The 15,863-nt window shown below is 36.6% G+C and overlaps 1 protein-coding gene across 3 annotated transcripts in view; it reads left to right on the top strand.

Annotated features, from left to right (window-relative positions):
- The window catches only part of NKAIN3 (sodium/potassium transporting ATPase interacting 3), a 612,786-nt gene that overhangs the window by 456,353 nt on the left and 140,570 nt on the right, over window positions 1–15,863 (top strand). The gene's annotated exons all lie outside the window — the stretch shown is intronic.

Below are 15,863 nucleotides of genomic sequence, written 5' to 3' on the forward strand. Positions count from 1 at the left end.
TCTACCAGATTGTCCCACCCACAATTTGATTACAGCGTAAAGTGGAATTAACTTAGGATATATACCATTATCAAGAATGATGTTCCTTTAAGATCCAACAAGGACTTGGAATGTTATTTGAATCAATATGTAATAAAGCCATTTTTAATCACACTTTTCATTTAAACCAACCATCTCTCTCAGTCCTTTGTCCAAATGGTTAGAGGTCGAGTCAGAAAAAAAAAAGATACAGGCTCAATAGTAAATAAATAGACAACAGAAATATAAGAGGTGTGTGTCAGGGGCAGCCTGGGTGGCTCAGTGGTTTAGCGCTGCCTTCAGTCCAGGGAATGATCCTGGAGACCCGGGATCAAGTTCCACGTCGGACTACCTGCATGGAGCCTGCTTCCCCCTCTGCCTCTGTCTCTGCCTTTCTCTCTCTCTCTCTGTCTCTCATGAATAAATAAATAAAATCTTAAAAAAAAAAGAAGTGTGTGTCAGTTAAGAATGTACCTTGGAATTATTTCTAGAAAGAAGGTTGAAAAACCCTTGCTAGCACTTACTATATCGATTATCTACTGCTGCATAACACACCACTCCAAAATGGAATTACTTTGAACAATATAAATGTATTGCTTAGAGTTCTATGGATCAGGAATTTGAGCAGGGTTCAGCTGAGTATTCTTCTGCTACACGTGATATGGTCCAAGGTCACTCATATGTACCTTTTAACCAGGAGCTCTGCTGGTACTAGAATCTCTAAGAAGACCTCACTTATATGTCTGGTGCTAGCTATTGGACCATTCTCCTCCATATGGCTTGTTTTTTTTGCAGAAACTTGACAGGCTTTCTTATAACAAGGCAGGTAGGTTCCAAGAGAAGACCAACATGTAAGTGTTTATGCAGCTTCTACTTGAGTAATGCTTATTATTGTTCCATTGACTATAGCAAGCCATATGACCAAGCCCAAGTTGAATGTAGGGGGGTTGTTATGGAAAAGTGACAATATCAGGAGCCATGGCTCATTTGGGGCTGCCCATGTAGCAGTCTTACCTCACTTGTATAATGTATGAATATTGTTCTTTAACCTTCATATTCAAGTTTTTAAAAAGTGTTTTAGAGCATTTGAAATATAATTCTCTAGAAGGAATAAAGATTGGAATAAAAAATCAAAGAGAAGATTGTTTAGGATTCTAGTTCAATGAAAGACAAATTCTGCACTAAATAAAAAAGAAAGAAGTTGGGCCATGAGACTTAGGAATTTTCCTTCTGAGATGTAACAGGAAATCTGATTATTCATGGTTTTCATATATTGCCAATTGTCAATAGATGCTTATCATCTTTTCCTATTTTCTGGTCATTCTTTAATTTCCCAGTGGTTGCATATGAAACAGTGGTAAATATATATGTTTAAGCCATTGTTTTAAAAAAATATGGAGACAAATTTTTTCTTAAAAATTTTCACACTATTTTTAAGGTAAATGAGTACTCTTTTATTATATATTAGATTCTAAAGGTTTTTATTCTTTTTTGATTCTGAAGCATTTTTCTAGAATCTTTCATATCTGGACAGATCTCCCTCCTTTTAAAAAATTATTCATAGTAAATTGCTAACCACTTTGTGGAATGATAGCATAATGTTTAAATTTTTTTGGAATGCAACAGAATAGTGTGGAATCAGAAAGTCATTTTGCCATATCAAATGAATGGCAAAGTTACAGTATTTATTTGATAAGAGACTGAACTGGCACATAAAAACACACACTAAGGAGAAATACTAAATAAAATAAAATATATTTTGCCACCTCAAAGTACTCCTCAGTTATACATTAATTCCTTAACATATTTGTTTAGGGAACATTCAAAACTGTCCACCTGCATATATAGACCTGACTGTACCAGTCAGCCTTCCAACAATAAAAGAATTAGTTGCTTATCTCTGACTTTTCTTGGGTAATACACCTGTGAGACAAGATTTCCAATATTTTATCTTTTTATATTAAAATAGAATATACTCTGAAATTGTTTCACAATTGTCAAATTATTTATTATTGCGTGGTTACATGGGCTTTTTGTATTTTCCACTTATTTCTTAAAAATATGTTTATAATTATTTGAATTGCAATTTTTAATGTGATGACATGGGAATACTTGCTGTAGCAGTTGCCTAACATGTGCTGAGATGTCTGTCTTATTCCTGAAAAGGGGGGTGATGGTTGCAGCCTATGCTGCATGGGCACCAACTTTGCAAACAGATAAAGGGCTTTGAGATGGCATTAGAGGCACAGAGAGATCTAGAAAGAGGCCAATGGAGGTGGGCAGGATTATGGAGAGCTGTCTCAGGGTTCAAAGGCAGCAGCTCTCTGGCAAGTGAGAGGGAAGTATTTGAATGATATGCCCATGATACAGCTCTGCTCTGCTGACGAATCTTGCCTGTACAATTGTCCCACCTGAGAGTAGAGCTTGGAACTGAAAAAAATGAAATCCCAGTCATAACCATCTACAGGGACTATGTACAAGCTTGACAAAAACAAACCAACAAAAAATAGCAGAATTTGGAAAGAAGGCAATGGCCTGGCATCCCCTGTGGGACCACGTGCCCAGCTCAACTGGCCCCAGCACGGGAGCTCTGGCCTCCACCCTGGGCCAATGCCGCTGTCTCTGCAGAGCAGCACCCTGCCTTGGGCTTCCCTCCCAGGCACCCAGGATGAGCAGAAGAGAGAAAGTGGAAGTCAGAGAAGAGGTTCCTATCACCCAGATCTCACTGAAGCTTGTAGCTTTGGGGCTCCTGCAAATTTTTAACCCCACCAAGTTAAATTTTAACATAGAATCCAAAGGAAAACTGGACAATATTAGGAAAGAAACAAAATCAAATCCATGGAGGAGATGACAAGTCAAGTGTGCTAGCTATGGTTCAAGCTGTTAGTCCCTCCTCTCTGTGAGCACAGACTTTGGTTCATATGCTCATCATTTCTACTGGAAGGATGGCCAGTAACTTCCTAAATAGTCTTCCTGGCCCCAGTTCTGCCTCACTCATCACACGGATACTTGCTTCCCTTGGGGGCGGGAATGATTACAAAGTGCCAATCTGATCACTCACTTTTCTTCTGATCACCAGCCAAAGATTCCCATTACCTTCAAGATGAAATCTGAATTAATATCTTGTTACATGAGAACTTCAGGACCTGCCCCCCTGTAGGATTCCCATGCTCATCTCCCAACACTCCCCTAAAGTAGCCCACCTGCCATCTTCACAGAACATGATAGGTTTGCAAGCATGGCAGGTCTCCCAGCATGCAACACTGTGCTTGGAATGCCTCTCCACCCACCTTCCTCCCTCTCAGGTCTCCAGCCACCTGGCCACAGTCCACTAGTAGATACCCTTTCCCCCAAAGTTTCAGGACATGTTAATTTTTTAAATAGATAATACATTCACTCAGTCCAAAAACATAAAAATGTATATAGTGAAAGTACTCCCTCTTATTTTTGTGCACCCCTTTGCCTGGTTTCCTCATCTCTGCTCCCCAATGGGCAACCACTTTCGTTTTGTTTGTTTTTTAATGCTATGCACATGATTCCAAAGTGTCTATGTGAAATTCAAGAAAATGTGATTATCTTCCTTGCCCCCCACAAAAGACAGCATATGACATGTACTCTTCTGATGTCTTCCTTTTTTCTACTTATCATATATTTTGGAGCTATTTCTGTATCAGAACATCAGTGGTTCGTTATTTATTTAATGCCCCCCCCCATTGATGAAAATTTAAATTGTTAACCTCATCTGAATATAATGATGTTGGATGTATAGAACATAATATCACATAGCTAACATAATATATAATGAATAATAGAATACCAATTATCATAGTTATATGTTATTAACTATTATGCATAGCGTTAAACTAAATAATTGTGTGCATGCACCAGTAAGAACATTTCCCAAACCTGCCCTGCTCACTCACCTCCAAGTGTAGTAGATGGCCTATCATGAGAGAAGTTTTATAATCACTGAGTCTCTGGTCTGTCTACCAGAATGAAAGCCCCTTGAAGACTAGAATTGTGCCCTTTTCCACTTGTTCATTTCTGTAGTACCAGTGAGTAGCTGAGTGATGGCACGTGAATACTTGGTGAATGAACAAATGGCCAAGAAACAAGAGATTCAAAGTCTCACGTGGTAAATACAAAAGGAAGAATCCACTTGACCAAAAATGGCAGGAATGTGCACTGACAAAATGCAAGAGGCAGGATGAACTTGAACTTCATCTGGGGAACGAAGGGCATGTATGCAAAATGTTCAGCACAGTGCATAACACAGAGGCACTCAGTAAATATTAGCTTTGTATTGCTATTACTGAGTTCCTACTACAATTGCTCCATACCTTTCCCTTTCCTATGCAAGCTGGTCCTTGTTCAAAAGCCAAAGGCTCCATCCTGATAGACTGTATCTACTGAACTCCTAGGTCTTTAATCCCACACCTGACACCCATTTCCTGCATGAAAAATGTCATTTCTATGATCTTCATAGGACACTCAATCATAAATTTTTATTCTGAGGAGTGAACATTTATTTAACATGTATTTATTTTCCTCATTCTGGTTTCCTAAAGTCCTTCCCTACCCATGCTGCTTGAGAGCATTTGGCTGACCGAATAAATTCCTATTTTCGTGAAAAATTTCAGAATTATTTATCATAGTGAAACCATGATTGAAGTAGTAAGTTAAAGGCCAGTAGCAAGCTCCCAAATGCTGTGGCTTTGACTCCTTATTTACCCTGTATCCCTAATGTCTACAGCTATACCTAACTCAGAGTGGCCACTCATTCAGAGTTGTTGAGTAAATTATATAAATTTTCTAGATTTTAGTTTTATAAAACACAGTGCATAATGTATAAACATTGAATATAATTTACTGAGGCTACGTCTTAATTTTGTTTCATACCATTTGGTAAAGAAAACCTATCCAAACAACATGCTTCCAAATTATTTCTGATTCAGATGCTATTTGTTTGGATTGGTGAGAGAATACCCAGGTGCACAGAAAAGGAAAGTCAGTCTGCTCCAAGACCATAACTCTCCCTGTGAATTTGTTCTTCCAAATCTGTGTGTTTTGTATTTGAGCAGGCCTCCACTAGTCTAGTTACTTTGCTCCCGTTAAGGAGAACATCAAAACAGTTTCTGGTGAAAATGTAAAATTATGTCCAGTTAAATTCCAAGCACTATACTGTACATATTTTCAAAATCAGATTTCCATTCTGGAAATTTAACACCACAGATTTAAACAAGAAACATATATATGAAATTAAATACTACAACCCAGAATGCAGTGTTTCCTTTTTCCACTAAAGAATATGGATAAAATATTTCTGATTGAAAGAATCTCTATAACCAATTAATCTCATTCTACAATGTTATGTTTTACTCACCTAATTACCAAACATCTGACCATGAAATCTTGAAAACTAAAATGAAACAAATAATGAAAAGTCATATTTCTTTCACATATAATGAACTAAGGATCATTATCAATAACATATATTTAGGATTGCCTGGGTGGCTCAGTGGTTGAGCGTCTGCTTTCGGCTCAGGGCGTGATCCCAGACTTTGGGATCAAGTCCCACATCGGGCTTCCTGCATAGAGCCTGCTTCTCCCTCTGCCTGTGTCTCTGCCCCTCTCTCTGTGTCTCTCATGAGTAAATAAATAAAATCTTTAAAAAAAAAAAACACATGATATTTAAATGAATAATAAAAACAATGAAATTTAATCATTCAGGCAATGAAGGATATGAACAAATGTAATTTCATAAGAGAAGATTCAAATTGTAAACAAAGGTGTAAAATATGATTATTTTCAATAGTAGTTTGATATGTACAAATTAAATTTACACTAATTTAACAGCTTTAAAAACAATAATACATAGTATTGAAGTAAATTTTTATTAACTTATTGGTAAAGGCATTCTTTATTGTGAGGCCCATTAAAATGTCTGTACCTTTTGTCCCTGTAAGCTCACTCAGTGGAATTTCTCCCAAGAAAAGAATTCAACGGAAACAAAGAGCTACCTGCATGATGTTCTTTTCACTGTTATTTATAATAGTGAACCTAGGTATGTCTAAACATATCCTGTTCAAGACAGTATAACAATTTACAGTACATCAACATGATCACTGGATAGATAGCAATAACTATGATAGATAATTTAATATAAAATTTTATACTAAAACATGGAAAGGATTTCTGATTTAAATAAGCAGTCAAGGAAAAGAAGTAAGATGCAAAAGACAGGTGTGGAATTATGTGTTTTCTCCCAAAATGTTTTTAAATATTGTATCACATGTTTAACATACTGTTTAATTGTCACATAATTTGTATAGGAGAGTGGAAGAGATATTATGGTTGTTTTTCTTAGATCATTAAACATTCCTAAATCTCATAATATTTACGTGATCATTTAGAGACACTTTTAAATCTATGTTATTACAAGTTATTCCATTTTAGTGGACCGCTCTGTTCTGAGGTCAGTAATAATAAATATGTAACTTAAGGCTCTTTTTCAATTTTTGGCATTAGTTATTTGCTGGCAAACAGATCCATATACTCATGTTAACCATTAAACAACATCTAGATAGACAATTAGATAAATATTTTAAGGACCTTATTTTTTAAAACTACTAGACGAATTCTAATCTGTAGACCTGGAAGAGATATTGAAAACTCACCTATCTCCCCGGAGATAGTTTTACACACATATTGTCTTGAATCCTTGCTGTCAACATATTCTCCTTCATATCTGATAGGTGACAGTGTTTCATTCTTTAACATCTTTGGAGGCTGTCCCCATGGTCAGATCTGGGGCCCAGAGCACTCTGAGAATGGCTTTTCTAACATCCCCATTCTGTTTACACGTCAGCGTTCATCACTGTTCTCTGCCCTTTATATCAGACACATTCAGCTTAAAGATAAATTAAAACTCTATAGAGCGAAAAGTAACATTAGACCACAAGGTATCCTGCAGAATCTGTATCCTCAGAAGGCTGCATGGGTATCTGTTCCATCTGCTTAGAGTAAACGGCCCCATGACAGGAGCAGATAATACTATTGCTAATTCGCTAACATATGCTCACACAGTGTAAGAATGAAAGTCAAAAGATAAGCTTTGAAATAAGTTCCACTTACTATGAATTATATTCCTCCAAAAATGTGAATACAGCAAAAAGAAGGGTTTTTGTTGTTGTTGTTTTGTTTTTGTATATTAGCTTTTATATTTATTTAACCTGCTCCCAATATTTTTGAAGCTTCTCTGAGTGCTTTGCAAATATGAACTCATTTAATCTTTAAAATGGCCCAAGAAGAAAGTATTATTTTATTCATTTCTCCAGTGTGGAAACTGAGATGTATGGAGAAATTCAGCAATTTTCCCAAGGTCACACGGCTTGTAATGAGCGAAGCTGACCTCAAACCCAGGCAGATGGAATCCAGAGTCCGTGGTCTTAACTACTTTGTTGTGCTTCCTTATGACATTGGAAAGAGAGCGTCTAATTTCCTGACAGCCCTTTGCCGAGGTCAGTGGTAAACTCCCTCCGAGTTGTGGGGCTGTGAATCTCCTCTTGTGTTGATGGGTTTACTGACAACTCCAGTATTTTAAAATAAAAGAGAGCAATTAATAATTATCCAATAGCTAAAAGATTTATGAAGTGAATAGTTCAAAATGTTCCTTTCACCCTTGAAAATATCTGTTTTTAAGATTTTATTTATTTATTTGTTTACTTGAGACAGAGGAAGCATGAGGGGAGGTACAGATGAGGAGGGAGAAGGAGAGAATCTCAAGCAGACTCCCCACTGAGTCCAAAGGCTGACACAGGGCTCAATCCCAGGACCCTGAGATCATGACCTGAGCCAAAACCAAGAGTCAGATAATTAACTGACTGAGCCACCTAGGTGCCCTGAAACTGTCTAACTACCTTTTTGTTGTTTAAAAAAAAAAAAGGAAGATTTCAACGCATGAAATGCTAAGTATATCACATTCCTTTTTTCATTGCTTTGCTTGCTGGGCCTTTCTAGGCACTACTAAGAGGAAATAAATCATAATCAACCTACCACCTAAACTCTTCGTAGAATCACTCTTTCCCATTAAATCCATTTTTACATGAAATAGATGGTTTCTGTCTGTGCCAAAATGTGAGCCATTTTTAAGTGTTACCTAGAAGTATTAGTATTTACTTTAGTTACTCCCTATACACCATCTTTGATCTCTGTATTCAGTTTCATCCTCAGAAAACTGAGTCAACAGTTCATTCAGAGGCCCATAAGGGAACCATTTATCGGACTTATCGGACCATCAGAATACTGGGAAGTGTTCATGGTTGTGGGGGAAGAATTGCCATTGCCATGTTGACAACACTAAAAAGGTTTTGGTAGAGACATTTGTGTTCAGGAACCAGGAATATGTCTGGTCAGTAAAGTCGCTTGGGTTTGAAAGTGATTGTCTTGTGAACTAGAATTGTAAGTAATGTCTTTCTTGTTATTCATGCCTTTGCAGTGTATGTTCTCTGTCTTTGAAATGTGCATACATGTTTTAAAGCCTTTACTGGAATATAATTCACATGCCTACAATACATCCATTTCAATCATACAGTTTAGTAGTTTTCAGTTCACAGATACGGCAGCCATCAGCATAGTCAATTTCAGAATGTATTCATCACCTTGAAAAGAAACCTTGACCCTTTAGCTATTACCATCTATCCTTTCTTTCTCCCCCAATCCTAAGCATCAACTACACTACTTTCTGTTTTTATGGACTTGGCTGTTCCGGTCATTCCATATAAATGAAATCATGTAATATGTGGCTGTTTGTGTCTGGCTTCTTTCACTCTGAATGTTTGCAAGATTTCCTCATGCATCTTGTAGAAGAACTGTATTCCTTTTTATGGCTGAATAATACTCTTTCCTGTATTCACTTTTAATATTTTTGTCTAACACTTGTACAGTATTTAACAGAATTTTCAGAAATGCAAAGCCTAAATAAATAAAAAAAAGGAAATGCAATTCCTGTTCACTGATAAAAACTTAAGTGAAATTTGGCACAATCTACCATATATTTTGTCTACGTATATATCCATGTTTTGGAAACCTTTAGATTACAGATAGCAATTTTCAGCTCATAGATGCTTCGTCTTACATAAATCCAGTATTAATATCTGTCACTTGTACTCAGCATCTGGGGTTTTAACAACCTAAAGCATGTACACATTTAAAGTTCATATTTTTCTTATACCATAGCATTCTCCCTAATAGTATGTGTATGATTGGATTTTATTCTGTATGTTAACCAGTTATCACAGACCTTTATGTCTCAAACCACAAATTCCATACCATTTCCAAACAACAGAACTAAGTCTCATAAGGCCCGAGCATTCATGATTATCCCAGGCATGTTTGCAGTTTTCATAAATTATTACTGCCCTACTGGTTTCAAATAATCTGCTAGACATTGATTATTAAATGCAAAAGTGAGTTATAACATTTGGTAGACTTAAATACAATTTCATCAGAGAAATGTAAAGCTTAATTAGAAATCATATCTAGCACAAAAATCATTATATAGGAAATCTGAGATATGTTTAATAATTAATCAAAGTAAACATTGTGACTTGGGCTTATGGAGATGTTAGAAGCAAGAAAGCTAATTTTATTGATGCTTTACTTAGGGTAATTTAATGTCATTCAGCTGTTGGCAGACATTTCATCTTTAGCCTTAGGTAGAATTAATTATTCGTTAAAAAGAAAAAGTAGCTTTCATAATGATAAGAATTAATGCAAAAACATTTACACTCTCCTTTTAGAAGACCAAATTTTGTACAAATTCCCTAAAGAACATCTTTTGTCATTTTTTGTGTTCTTTCTAAATGAAAACAAGCTGTACATCATTCATTCAGAAAAAATATATTCAGTAAGCCCCCTCTTCTATACAAAGCACCATGCTAGGAGCTTTGGGGAGGAAAGGATGGGGATAAACCAAAGTAGAACTTGACATAGTCCTTCCCAAGGTATCATTCAGTCTATTAGGGAAGATTGGCAGGCAAGCAAAATATCAGCTTTTAGAATGCCCAAAAGGATAGAGTGCTGGGACTTCACTGAACTTGCAGGACAGGTTTTATGACTGGTTTTGTGTTATTTGCTAATAAATACTGTCTCGTGTGTGGCAAAGTTTATACCAGACCTGCTTGCTTTCTGGTAGCAAGATTGTGGGAGAAAAAAAAAAAAAAAAAACTTTGTTCCTTGACTTCCTCTAAATACCTACCCAAAAAAGACTTAATGATTATAAATGATCAAATCGGTTTAGTCAATACTTAGCAGAGTAGCCGGAGAAGATGTCTCTTAGGAAGAAGCATTGAGCTGACATACAAATGAAGTCAATTAGAGTAGAGCTAGGAATATTCCAGAGGAAACAGAAAGATCTGCACAGCCAGAGCCTAGAGAACAAGTGAGTGAGTAGTGAAAGATGAAATGAGAGAAGTAGGTAGGAGTTAGAGAAGCCATGGTACAGAATTTGAGTTGGATTATAAGACACTGGCAAGATACTATTATGTTTCAACCAAGAGAGTGATATGATCTATGTTTAGGAAAGCAACTCTGGAGCTGTTTGAAGAATGGATTGGAGAACAAGGATGAAAGAAAATAAGCCAATTTGATGGCTATTCCAATAGACCACCTGAGAAAGGATGGTGACTTGGACTTGAGTTGTGGCCATGGAAGTAGATATGCCTAGACAGGAGTCCTTGCAGGATGAGAGCAAGTGGCATGTGAGGAAAAGGAAGAAATAAGGATGGAACTTAGGGTTTGGATTTGAGCACTAGATAATGCTGCTAGTTACTGAGACGAGTCTGGGAATCTTATTTTACTGGTAGCTTTTATCTCTGCTTGACATGTAAAACAAAAGCAATCAAACACAGATTATTTTTTAAGTTTAATAATTAAAAGAATATTCCCAGATTTATCATGAAACTTAAAACACAGTCAGCCATCTAAAAGTAGAAGATATGCCTCCTCAGACTGAAAAATCTTGCCATTCTAATGGTTCAGAATTATCACTTTATAATGGTTTAAAGTAACTAGCGCGATAATGGCCATTCACATTTGACTAAGCTGATAGCAAAAGAGCTATGAAGGTGATACTCTTTATTTAAATTAATCAATGTAAATAGCTCTTTCATTTAAAATTGATTTATATAAAATTTGAGCAAATATTTGCAGTGCATAATTACTACTTAGTAGCAAAGATAATCAGGAAGTCCTGTGGACAATGAAACATGAACAATTAAAATCTTTAAGATACACAAAGTTTTTAATAATAAGCAAAACTAATCCAAATAAATAGAAAACTGTGTTATAATGTTTAGCTATAAAAGGTTTTTTTTAAAGATTTTTTCTTTATTTATTCATGAGAGACAGAGAGAGAGAGAGAGGCAGAGACACAGGCAGAAGGAGAAGCAGGCTCCATGCAGGGAGCCTGATGTGGGACTCAATCCCGGGTCTCCAGGATCACACCCTGGGCCAAAGGCAGGCACTAAACCCCTGAGCTACCCCAGGGATCACCTGTAAAAGGATTCTAAAGACAATGTTAATAATAAAAAGAATCACAGGTATCATTACTGGGTATATACTATGTGCCTTGGCATCTCCTTTTGAAGTGTTACCTTGCATAATCTTGCATAATCTTCTCAGGAATAATGAAAGGTAGGCTGTATTATCTCTAGTTATATATGAAGAAACTGTGACATGAAATAAATATCTTGTCCAAGATCCTGTGGTCAGTGATTGGGGAGGAGACATCAAACTTTGTTCTTATGTATCCCAAAACTATTATGCTTATTGAGGATATTTCATTAATACATAAAACAAAAGGTAATATAGATCTAAATACATCTTTTCATATGCTTTGGAAAGATATTAAAGTTCTAAAATATCAATTTGCAAATCTTGTCCATTTATTTCACAATTTTGTGTAAGTCCAAATCTTTAAATTGTGAGATTTTTGTGTCCTACATGTACTGGACAGAGGAAACAAATTCTATTCCAGTTATTATTAATATCCAATTATTCTTGTTAGTGGAGTAAATCATCAGAACAAAACCAAAACTACCAAGTAATGCTTTCAGGTGGGGCTTTGGAAGACTTTTATGAATATTAAATCATGCTGGGTTCTGGGTCTGCATGAAAAACAAAGAGGAAAATCAGTGAAGATTCAATTTGTAAAGAGTTTTCAGTTTCTTAACCTAGAACACCTTCTCAACCTGTTAATACTTCTTCAGCCTCTGTAACTTTCAGACTGATGGAAAGACCGTGCTTAAGCAAAATTCACCTGCTTCTAATCCAGACATGTGTTCTCATTTGACTCTTTCTTTCTTGGAGGAGACATGATATATTCAATCTGAATTTTCTTTTCTGGCCATTGAGTCAACTTATATTTGTATAGGAGCTACACTGTAAAAAAGGACTTAATAAAAATTCAACGACTTTTATATGACAAGAAGTTAATTGTCAATATATAGCTATATGTATATAATTTCCATTAAGTGAAACTTTTTCATCTCTTATATTAAGCCAGTATTTTATATTTTATTTCAGCATGGGATTTGTTTCTATGAAATTAGTGTTTATGTTCAAATTATAATAGATTTTATTTTTATTTATTTTTTAAAAGATTTATTTATTTATTCATGAGACACACAGACTGAGAGAGAGAAGCAGAGACATAGGTAGAGGGAGAAGCAGGCTCCTCGCAAGCCCCATGTGGGACTACATCCCAGATCCCAGGATCACGACCTGAGCCGAAGGCAGGCACCCAACCGCTGAGCCACCCAGGCGTCCCAGATCTTATTTTTAGAATATACTTGGAAAAGCAGTTAGAATTTTACTAATGCTATGGTCTGAATATTTGTGCCCTCCGCCCCAAATTTTTATGCTGAAATCCTAACCTGCTAAGATAATGGTATCAGGAGGTGAGGCCTTATGGGAGGTGCTTAAGCAGTATAAGTGGAGCCCTCATAAATGGGATTAGTGTGGTATGAAAGGGGCTCCAGAAAGATCCTTACCCCTTCCAACATGTGAGGACATAGTGAGAAGGTGTGGTCAATGAACCAGGAAGAGGACCCTCACCCAACCACACTGGTACCTTGATCTGGGACTTTCCAGTCTCTAAAATTGTAAGAAATCAAATTTTTGTTGCTTATCAGTTACTCCATCTGTGGTATTTTATTATAGCAGCTTGAATGGACTAAGACAACTGAGTCAGACCAAAATACTTATTTCTAAACTCTTCAGCACTACTTTGCAAGTGACTTGAATCTTCATTGTTTGTTTCATTTGTAATTATCAGCAACAGATACTAATCGACAATTTACTTTTGGCCTAGCACTAAAGTAGGTAGATTCTCTATCTCGGTACTACAGATATAAGACATGTTGACACAGCCTAACACTCATAATTGTTGGTGATTAGAAAGAATAGTACAGAGGAAAAGAGTGAAGGAATAAATATGTAATAATTATTAGGTATAGGCTTTGTTCTACACACTGTATAAATATTAAGTCATTTAATCTTCTTAGCAATTCTATTATCCCCATTTTTCAAATAAGGAAAGTAAGGCAGAAAATGCTATACACCTTGCCCAAGGTCACCCAGATAACACATAGTAGAACTGAGATTGAAACCAGGTAGTCTGGCTCAAAAACACACATTGTTTAAAGCCTCTGGTTTTTGATCTTCCAACAGAGATTGCCTTCAGAATTGGCTTCCAATTAGATAAAACAGACATTTCAAATCCTCTTTGAAATTCAGAGATGGGAGATGTTCTGGTTACCCTGAACCAGATGGTGAAACAAGGCCTTCAGTGCAGATAGTTGCCTTAGGAGGTGATCCGAAGGAACACAGGAAAAAAGGAATGAGAAAAGCTAGTGAAGAATGGGTTGTTGAACAAGTTATTACTGTGAGCTCAGAGTTCAAGATCCTGGGGATCATCCCTTAGTTCCATGTGTATGTCCCCATCCTCTCAACTTGAGTGCTTCCTTAAGAATATTAAATCCCTGGCATTCCGGGATGCCCTGCCCAAGATGTGAGCAGGATGTTTTGGGGCCAGAGAAATCTCTCAAGCCAAGAATCATGGAAGTCAGTGTGCAGAACTGTCCACTGACATTTCAGGGTAACTCACAGGTGGGTTAACAGAGTAGGGAGAAGAGGATAATAGTACACACTACAGTAAGGAACAGCAGACATCTATTGCCTTTGCCTGTCATCTTCCATATCCCTAACTTTTGATGACAGGACTTCAATTGCCTTGTAGTTAGACACACATCCATTCTCCCTCTGCATGTTAAAGGTGGGCTCTGGTTAGGGCAAGACTGACTCCACTACCCTCTAGCTCCAGGGTAAAACATGAATCCTAAGATTTTTCAGTCAGCATATTCCTTCCCCTGGACCCAGTGACTGGTTCATAAATAGTCCTATAAGCTTATTTCTAAGATTCATCTGTACTATTCTTTTTTTTTAATAATGCCTTTCCATTTTTTAAATTTAGCTCTTTAAAAAATAAACATTTTATTTATTTATGAGAGAGATTGAGAGGCAGAGACATAGACAGAGGGAGAAGCAGGCTCCATGCAGGAAGCCTGATATGGGACCCAATCCCGGGACTCCAGGATCACGCCCTGAGCCAAAGGCAGATGCTCAACTCCCGAGCCACCCAGGCATCCCTCAGCTGTACAATTCTCACCTTTTAGGAAATATAAATTTTTCCTTCCAAGGTTGCTGAATTGGGAGGGCTTGGATTTGTAGATGGAAACAGCCATTGTGTAGACAAGGCCTATCTGAGAGAAAAACAGATCTGTAAAAAAAGAAAGGACATACAGACACAGAGGAATACAGGCATAGTAGTTCTGAATTGAGTCCTACCCAAACTAGTCTTACGCATGGACTTTTCAATTACAAGTCAATACAAGTCTTACGCATGGACTTTTCAATTACAATAAATTCTCTTTTCTGCTTAATTTCAGAAGAATTTCTCCTGCCTATACCACTTTTCCATAATATTTTTGAATGCCTGAACAGTGTCTTAACTTCTGTTTACTGCATAGTTACTTAAAAGTTCAGAATTATTGATTGAAAGGGATCTTTGAAGCCATATAAGCCAGTCTTCCTCATGGTCTACAGTTGTGCTATGCAATGTGGCAGGCAAATGTCATGAGGCAGATGAAATGCGGTATGTCCAAACTGAGATGTGCTGTAAATGTAATACACACACTGAATTTTGAACACCTAGTACATAATAAATGTGAAGATATCCCATTGATCATTTTTCTATATTGATTATATGTTGAAATAAAAAGTATTTAGGATATATTAGGTTAAACAGAATATATAATTAAAATTAATTTATCTTCTTTTTTTTTGAAGTGGTCACTAGACAATTTAACATCATATATGCAGCTCACACTATATTCCTATTGGACAATGCTGATCTGTGTCTTCCCTAACAAATTGTAATGCAGACTTTCCTTGAACATGCAGCTCATTACCCCTCTAGGCTGCCCCATCCATTATTAGGCTGTTCTAAGTGTTAAAAATTATTGTCTGTAGATCCAAGATCCATCACCCTGAAACTTCCAACTATTGGCATTAGTTTTGCCTCCTGAGTAGGACAGAGTATTTCCTCCTCATTCATATCCAGCTTTTCTGGTTTGTTACTGGAAGATTACCATACAGCATATCTTTCACTATCTTATCTCATTGGACATCACAGACATTTTGACTGGTGCTTTGCTGACAGGATCCAGTATTTGCATTAGCAACTGTTGCAGATTTATTAGCTATAATCTTTTTATGTTGAATGC

This window comes from Canis lupus, chromosome 29 (assembly GCF_003254725.2).
Source record: "Canis lupus dingo isolate Sandy chromosome 29, ASM325472v2, whole genome shotgun sequence".
Taxonomy (NCBI): domain Eukaryota; kingdom Metazoa; phylum Chordata; class Mammalia; order Carnivora; family Canidae; genus Canis; species Canis lupus.